Source organism: Pinus tabuliformis, chromosome 3_1 (genome assembly GCF_031772625.1).
Source record: "Pinus tabuliformis cultivar Carrire ecotype Pingquan chromosome 3_1, CPIR1, whole genome shotgun sequence".
NCBI lineage: Eukaryota > Viridiplantae > Streptophyta > Pinopsida > Pinales > Pinaceae > Pinus > Pinus tabuliformis.
The window spans coordinates 489,886,753-489,895,908 of record NC_142301.1 but is presented as its reverse complement, the minus strand read 5'-3'; positions in this window follow the sequence as shown (position 1 = coordinate 489,895,908).

Genomic DNA, 9,156 nt, shown 5'->3' with positions numbered 1-9,156 from the left:
ATATGGACAACCAGAATGCTGATGCCTTGTCTGTACGAGGACGGTCCCAGAACAGAAACAAAAATAAGTCATCGAGTGGGAGATCTAAATCTAGAGGGAGATATAAATCTCCAGGAAAACCTACAAAGGTGGTGTGCTGGAAATGCGAAAAGGAAGGGCACTTCAGAAGGGATTGTAAATCTAAAGCTCCTGATAAAGGAAAGGGATCTGATGATGCTCCTTCTGTAGAGGCGAAAACCACCTCAGATGAAGGTGGGGATGTGTACTTGGCTTCTTCAAGTACACATGTAGATCATGAGGCATGGTTGATTGACTCAGGTGCATCCTTTCACTTCACTCCCCATAGAGAGTGGTTCTGTGAGTATGAGAAATACGATGGTGGTCATGTCTTTTTAGGAGATGATAGGAAGGCTAGAATCATTGGTCGGGGAAAAGTATAGTTTAAGTTGCAAGGTGGAAGGGTTAGAACACTTTCGGGTGTTCTGCATATTCCTGCATTGGCCAGAAATCTAATTTTTGTAAGGAAGTTGGATGATGCAGTTGTAAAGACAGTGTTCGAGAAAGATACATGCAAGATGGTTTGAGGAGCACTGATATTGATGCGGGGAGTTCGGATTGGAACTCTGTACAAACTGCAAGGTAGCACTGTTGTTGATGGGTGCAATAGTTCTATGGTTCCTGAAAATGGAGTAGAAAATCTAGTGGTCTCTGGAGAGAAGACCATGTTGTGGCATCAAAGGCTTGGACATATTGGAGAGAAGGGCCTTCAAATACTTCATGGTAAAGGTATGGTAGAAGGTATGAATGATAGCTCTTTGGATTTTGATTTCTGTGAAAATTGTGTGTATGGGAAGCAGAATCGGGTGAGTTTCCCCTCTGGTGGTAATAGGATGAAACAAATATTAGAGCTTGTGCACAGTGATGTGTTTGGACCTGTGAAGGTTCCATCACTGGGTAAGTCTGTGTACTATGTATCATTCATAGATGACTTCTCAAGGAATACATGGATATATTTCCTTAAGAAGAAATCTGAAGTCTTTGACAGGTTTAAAGAATTTAAGGCTCTGGTGGAAAATCAGACAGAGAAGAAGATAAAGGTGCTAAGGACAGATAATGGTGGAGAATTTTACAGCAAGGAATTTGAAGAATTATATAAGAAGTGTGGTATAGCATGGCAGAAGACTACTCCATATACACCTCAGCAAAATGGAGTCGCAGAAAGAATGAACAAGACGTTGATGGAAAGGGCAAGAAGCATGCTCAGTGGTGCCGGGTTAGGACAGGAATTCTGGGTAGAGGCAGTGGATACTGCATGTTACCTGATCAACAGATCACCTTCATCAGTGTTGGAGGATAAGACTCCACAAGAAGGATGGACTGGTAAGAAACCCTCTCTTTCACATCTAAGGGTATTTGGATGTGATGCATATGTACATGTTCCAAAGGAGAAACGAACCAAGTTGGATAGTAAATCTGAAAAGTGCATCTTTATTGGGTATAAGGATGGTTTAAAGGGTTATAAGCTTTGGAACCCAGTCACACGGAAGGTTGTGTACAACCGATATGTGTTGTTCAGAGAGGTAAAAGATGTTATTCAACATGAGGTCCAACCAAAGGAACCTGAGAAGATAGAGTTTGAGCCAAAGGAGGAAGAATTAGACTCTACAACAGAGGAGGAATCAGAAGATGAAGAGCCACAAACTCCGGCTGGGAGAAGATCAGTTCGAGAAAGAAGGCAGCCAGAAAGGTATAGTCCATCTGCTTTCAGTTCAAATTTTTCTTTGTCTGTTACTGATGATGATCCCAGAACTGTGAAGGAAGTAGTGGATTCAGAGGATGGAAAACTCTGGAAAGAGGCCATGGTTGATGAAATGGCATCTTTGCACAAAAATGAGGCTTGGGACCTGGTGGAGTTGCCGGCTGGAAGGAAACCCATTGGCAGCAAATGGGTGTTCAAGAAGAAGACAAATGCAGAAGGAAAGGTGGAGAAATACAAAGCTCGGTTGGTAGCAAAAGGTTATTCCCAGGTGCCGGGAATTGATTTTGGTGATATTTTTCTCCTGTTGCCAAGGTAACTTCTATTAGATTACTTTTATCTGTTGTGGCTGATTTTGATTTTGAGGTAGAACAGATGGATGTGAAGACAACATTTCTTCACGGGGATTTGGAAGAGGAAATCTACATGAAGCAACCTGAAGGCTTTGCAGTGAAGGGTAAGAAAGAACATATATGCAAGTTAAAGAAGTCTCTGTATGGGTTAAAACAGTCACCAAGGATGTGGTATCAGAAATTTGATACATTTACATGGGGATTTGGCTTCACGAGAAGCAAAGCAGATCATTGTATGTATTTTAAATTAATTGGTGACCGTGTTATTTATCTGGTCTTGTATGTGGATGATATGTTGCTGGTTGGAAATGACAAAGAAATTATCCAGGATTTGAAGACCCAATTGTCCTCCAAATTCGACATGAAAGATCTTGGTGCTGCAAACTATATTTTGGGCATGGAAATTAAAAGAGATCGGTCAAAGAGGAAGCTCTGGTTAAACCAGAGGAAGTATGTCGAGACAATACTGCAGAGGTTTAATATGCAGGATAGTAAACCGGTGAAGGTTCCTATTCTTGTAGGTGTGAGGTTATCTGTTGAATAGTGTCCCAAGACACAAGAAGAGGAAGAGGACATGTCTCGTGTTCCATATGCAAGTGCAGTGGGTAGCCTGATGTATGAAATGGTCTGTACTAGACCAGACATTTCACATGCAGTGGGAGTATTGAGCAGGTTTATGTAAAAACCTGGGAAGGAGCACTGGACAGCAGCGAAGCGGGTTTTCAAGTATTTGCGTGGCACTAGTGATTATGGTTTGTGCTACCAAGGAAAACCAGGATTGGACAGAGTGTTGGATATTCATGGCTTTGTTGACGCAGACTAGGCTGGAGATCTGGATCAGAGAAGATCTACAAGTGGGTATGTGTTTAACCTATTTGGAGGTGAAGTCAGTTGGATCAGTAAGAAACAATCTGTAGTGGCACTATCAACTACAGAGGCAGAATACATGGCAGCCACTCATGCAAGCAAGGAAGCAGTTTGGTTTCAAATATTTTGTTCAATTACGGGGTCAGTACAGGGAGCTATAAGAATCGACTGTGACAGCCAAAGTGCAATTTTCTTGGCAAAGAATCCTACTTATCATTCAAAGACAAAGCACATTGATGTTCAGTATCACTTTGTGAGGGATATGATAGAAGACAGAAAGGTGTTGCTGGTAAAGGTGGACACTTTGAAGAATACTACAGATGCATTGACAAAATCTGTGAGCTCTGAGAAGTTCTCTTGGTGTAGAGAAGCAATGGGAATCTCAGGGCTGGAAAAATGACTAAGCTCTCCTATGGCCCCTTGTGGAAAGAAAACAACAAGTGGGAGATTGTTGGGGTGTGTTATATTCTTTCCATGTAGTTAATAGGGGGTTTGAAGGGCACCCGTAACCCCACTTTATGGGGTCCAGGGCAGCGCCCCAGAAGAGTTTTGGTTTTGGACCATATGTTAGGTTGGGCGAACCCACCTATGGTTTTGTGCATGATTTTCGCACATGTCTTTTGGAAGCGATAGTTTTTGGTCCATGGTATTCGACGCGATGGTTTTTCGGTCCATGGTATTGGATGCTTTGGCATGTATAAATATGTATTGTAACATTGAAAGGAACGTAATGAAAAATCAAGCTGGTAGTCCCGGTTTTGGGATCCAGGGAAAAATCTTTGTGCATATGTGTTTTATGGGTTATGCTCTCGCATTGTTTATTTTCTTTGTTTAAGAATTCGTATGCAGGTAATTTCTGTACAGGGTTAAAACCTACAAAGATCGGGCTAGTTTGGTAACTAACCTACCCATTGTGTGCCTGGACTCTCATTCACTCGTCTACCATTAGGGTTTTTGAGGTGGTGCTCTCCCATGGCAGCTTCTAGTTTCCTTTCCTAGGCTGCAAAATCAACTTCTTCATTCGTAAATCTAACTTTGTTTGCAAATTATAAGTTACCCATGTGATTATTTAACAATTTTAACTTCATGGGTGAATTTCCTTTGTGCACCATAGGTGTTCAGAACACCGAGGTTTCCTTTGGACAACAAGGTTGGATTTCTTGTCCTTCAGTCCATGTGGTCAACATTCCTACCAATCTCTACATTTATTCCTTAACACTATTCATGATAGTTACAACCATATGCTTATAATCTAGGGTTTTATGTTTATTACAGAGTTCTTACTGATTCTAATTAAATGTGGCTTTCCTTAGCAAGTATGATATGGATAATGGAAAATTTTTAGGGGTTCTCTTTTTCCTAGAAGCTGTTTAAAAATTATTACTAATCTCCATTGCTTTGGGTGTAGGTTTGGTTCAAAATTTTCCCCATTCTATGGCTTCCATTCCATTAGTTCGTCCTACTCAAACAACAAGTTTCACCTAGGTTTATGCGTTTCTTACCATATTTTTCTTTTCTTGATTCTTTTCCCTTCATGCGGGACTTATCTACAAACCCCTACACCGGTTCTGGTTTTTAATATGATTCCTCTAGAATCAACTCATTAGGTGAATTTGGCATTAAATCGGCCATTGGAGGTTCATGACGTTATTTTTATTTATTTTGAGAATTGCATGCAACCACAATTGTGTATATGGGTATATGTTGCCTATTTTAGATTGGAAAATTAGTATTCTTAACTTAAGAATTTACTTTCGGGATACACATTCTCAAAGTTTCTTGCTTAGCAACCTAGTTTAATTCTGAAACATTGTAACTGTTTTATATGAAATGGAATTGATTCCTCTAGGTGTTTATAGCTATTATATCTTGTATAAATACTAGGGTTCAATTTGTTTCATCTAAATATTATTACATTTTATTTGCATTCTCAAGGGTTTGCTGAAAAATTGTTCTTTCTTCTTCTACCATTTTGTTTCTAATTCAACGTTGTGTTTATGAATCTTTTCCTCAGTTGCATACAAAATATTATATTCATTACTTTGATATTGAGATTCTTGGAACCGATATTGGTTTATGTGTATCTTTAATCTGTTATTAGTAGAAATCTATGATTACCTAGTATAATTAGGTTCTCGGTATACTAGGAATATGTCCCTACCCTCGGGTATTTATCCCTATCTATTTACTTTATTCGAAAGGTTCTAAACTATCCAGTGGTAAGTTCCGAACTCGGCTATCAGACTCAACTAGATTCCTACGAACTCTTTGACTGTGCATCAATAATTTAAGTTGCAACAATTTGTTTTATCTACCAATAATCTTTCCTTAATGCTCATATACGATACAATTGTCTATTTTATAAATTAATGAAGACAAACATGGTCATACAATTTCTAAGTAATATGCTTGTCTTTTCTATAACAAGAAAACTAAAGAAATATAGTGTTAACATATGTTATTTAGTACTGAAAACAAAAATATTATAGCTATTTTTTAATCACACGTATAGTCTCTTCAACAAACACACAATGAATAATCAAAATAAATACTTATCTATTTAACTGGGTGTCTAGAAATCCACAGGGTAACCAACCAGCCAAGGTGATTACATCCTTTCTCTCCCTGAGAACTTAGTACCAAACAGTTTAGATCAATGACCCAATAGGGTACTTCCTCAGGAAACAAACCTCCTCAGTTCAAGTTGGAACAAAATGTAGTGAACTTGAGGCTTCCACTAGTTGTCTATCCAGCTCAAGAAGTTCCTCAACCAATGTCTTGACTACCCTCATCCATCTTCGTGGAGAGGTTTTTCCTCTTATCTTCTTCTCAAAGTGTCCAATATCCTTTTGGCTAACGCCTTCCTTTCCGTTTGAGATTTTATTTTATCTCCAGGAATAGAAGAATAGCTGAATCTGTAACTATTTGGTAAAAGCTTTATCTTGGTTTTCCTGAGTTAGTTCCAAGATACCCATTTGTGTTTTCTTTTTCTCTTTCTTTTTAGTTTTCACGTGTCTATAAAATAAACCTCTAGTTAATTTCACTAATAAAAATTCTCATGGTTTATCCCACAAAGTCTATATAGTTTTTCACAAAGTAAATGTAAATAACTAGATAGATGGTTACTTTTACAGGGGGTGTTACATCTTCCCCTCCTAGAGACCAACACTGTTCTCGATGTTATTTTACCTTTCATACAAATGAGGGTAAGCTTCCAGCATGAAACCTTCATCCTCCCATGAGTCCTCTTCAGGGCTAAAATACTGCCATTGCACCTTAACCTGGGTGGTGGCTCACCTCCGTAGACTTATTTCCCTCCGTTCGAGGATGCATTGAGGTTCTACCAGGAACTCTCCATCTCGTTGGACTTGTTACAACAACCATAATTGAACTAATCCATGGAAATCATTATATTAAGATCAAATTAAATATTTAAAACATTACTTGAATATCATGCCAATGAATCACATGTCGAGGGTCATAAACATAGTGTTTCAACAATGAGATATTAAATACACGATGAACTTTATATTACTTGCTAAGGCTAGTGTTGGCTGCTCGAATGGTTTATTTATTAAACAGTCGAGTACCACATTAAATTGTCAACCCGGGAACGTCCTTTTGTCTCAAAGGTGACCTCGTACTGTATGCACTTAATTCTAAAAGTATTAAAAGCTGTAGTATAAATAAATCTACTTTTTATCAAACCCTTACTCTGTGTTACAACAGTTATGATCTATTGCAGAAATGAAATGAAAACAATGGACTAAAGGTAACAAATCTGCTGAAACAAATGATGGTTGTCTTGTAACAGAGGATCAGGACCCTATCCTCAGGGTAAGGATGTTTAGCACCTGCCCCTGTGATCAATTTGCCAATGCACACTGCAATCCCTAATCACTGGTGACATACTCTTTTACAGCGCCAATTGATTAAGAAAACAGAGTATCAGCAAAGGGAAATATCAGAAGCAATGCCACACAGAAGTCACACACACACTCAACAGAAAAGAAATGGGTGAATCTTGTGAAGAAGGTGGGCCCTGTCCCTCTCACAAGATTCCCCAGGACACAGATACTAAGTAAAAATGCTCAGAACAATGCTTTATTCATCTGCCAAAATGTCAAGTTACAATAAAGGTTTAGACTTGCTCTGTAATACAATACCCTTGTTACCCCCTTTCCCTAATGTAGATGTCTCCTCTTTATAGAGGAGACATCTATTACAATAGATTGTCGTTACCCGTTTAGTTGACCCTTTTGTACAAAAATGAGAAATGTTGTTACAACAGTATGTAATTTTATCATATCAGATCCTTTTGTTATTGCATAGCTGACAGATTTCGACCATCCCTTTGAGATCCTCGTACAATCCTTGGTTTTTCCACCATTGTTTTTGATCTGGTGAATATTAACTGTTCCTGTAAAGCTCTCGTGCTGCTCCTGGTGTTCCAATATCTGCGACTATGTTTTGTCAATTTTGGACAGTGGCTGATCATGCTATATCAATATCTGCAACGTATTCTTCTGGCCGCTTCAGATGGTTACTGCTCCTACTCGACAATTGATGTTCCATATGTCTCGACCATTTGCAAAATGAGGATTTACCTGGTTTAGTTAGTTGATGTTTCTGGTATGGCAGCAACTGCGCAGTTGTTGTTTCTGGTGTTCCAGCAACTGTGAATTATAATTCTGCAGGATTTAAACAACTTAGTCAACTTCCAAGGATTAATTATAAAGATAACATGAATATGTGTTGAATAATTAAACTTATAGTAATGAGGAGAGTTACTTCATACCTTTGGAATAATCAGATCAAAATGTTATCAAGGCTTTCAACTTATGGGCTAAAGAGGGTAATATAATAACAAAATACAAGGTCAAAAGTAGACAATATGGAGTCCTAACATCCCCCCAGCTGAAATGGTTGCATGTCCTCATGCAACATTTATTCTGAATCGGAGTCGGAATACTGGGATGAAGAGTGTAAGTTGCTGATACAGTAGCTAAAGAAGGTGTTGTCCATCTTATTTATGAACCCACAAACATTTTGTATTTGCTGCCATACTGCCACCTCCTCCTTTTTGGTCAGTTTGTAATGAGCCTTGTATTGCTGACCAGGTATCCACAAGAGCAGAAAATGAAAACAGTACCCAATCCACTTTTCAGCACACTTTTCCATACATCTGACATAATGGGGTATTCGTGACATTGCTACTGGAAGATTGAGGGGATTGTAAGGATGATATTCCTGTCTCTCTTTCGGACAATGCTCCCAAAATAAATTGTTTGCTTTGATGGCCAGATCTCCCTTTGTTTTCACATAATGCTGGCAGTCCTGTAAGACTGCTATTTGTAGTTGCCTCATATGATCAAGCATGCCAGGTTTAGTCAGATTCTATTAATGTTGTGCAATAAAGAGGGATGCATTCCGTGGTTCACTTCGAATCCAGAGGAGGCAATTCTGCTCATTATGTGTTGCAGATATAAAATCATTTTTCTAGGTGAGTTGGTTGGCAACGAAAGAGATGAAAGCCCTTATTTGGATATCACCAGTGATGGGGAGTATATTCATCACTCTATCTTCAGGAATATCCTCATTATGAAGATAGAGTTCACAGAGAAAATTTTGATCATTATTTGGTGCTTGTGTGAATGTTTCAATAAATTGATCAGGTCTAGAAACTTGATAAGGTCTTCCATATTTGATTGCCTTTATTTGTAAGAATGCTAAGCGTTCTCTTAAAAATGTTGCATAGTGGAAAGAGGGTTTTCTTGTAGCCAGTACCCTCTGGACCAAGTCAAAGATATTGGACAACCTTTCTTTTAATTTCCTATTTTCTTTGCATTGAGCTCAGAACTGTTCAAGTGCATCCCAGTTTTTGTATGCATAGCTGAACCAGGTTGAATTTTGATGTTGGAATGCTTTCCCTTGTGAAAGCTCATATTATGTTCTCCATGTATCCTTTAGTTCTTGAAAACTAAAGGTCTCAGTATGAGCATTGCTGACACTGGGAGATTCAGTTTGTGTACATGCATCAGTAAAGGATTTCTGTTCTATAATGGTTCGGATAGGCCGGGGTGGTTTTATATCCTCCTCTACAATTCTTGAGGGGCTTGTTGGTTCTTGTGTAGCAACAGGTTGTTCTGTTTCTTGTTTTACCATTCTTCGAGGGCCTGC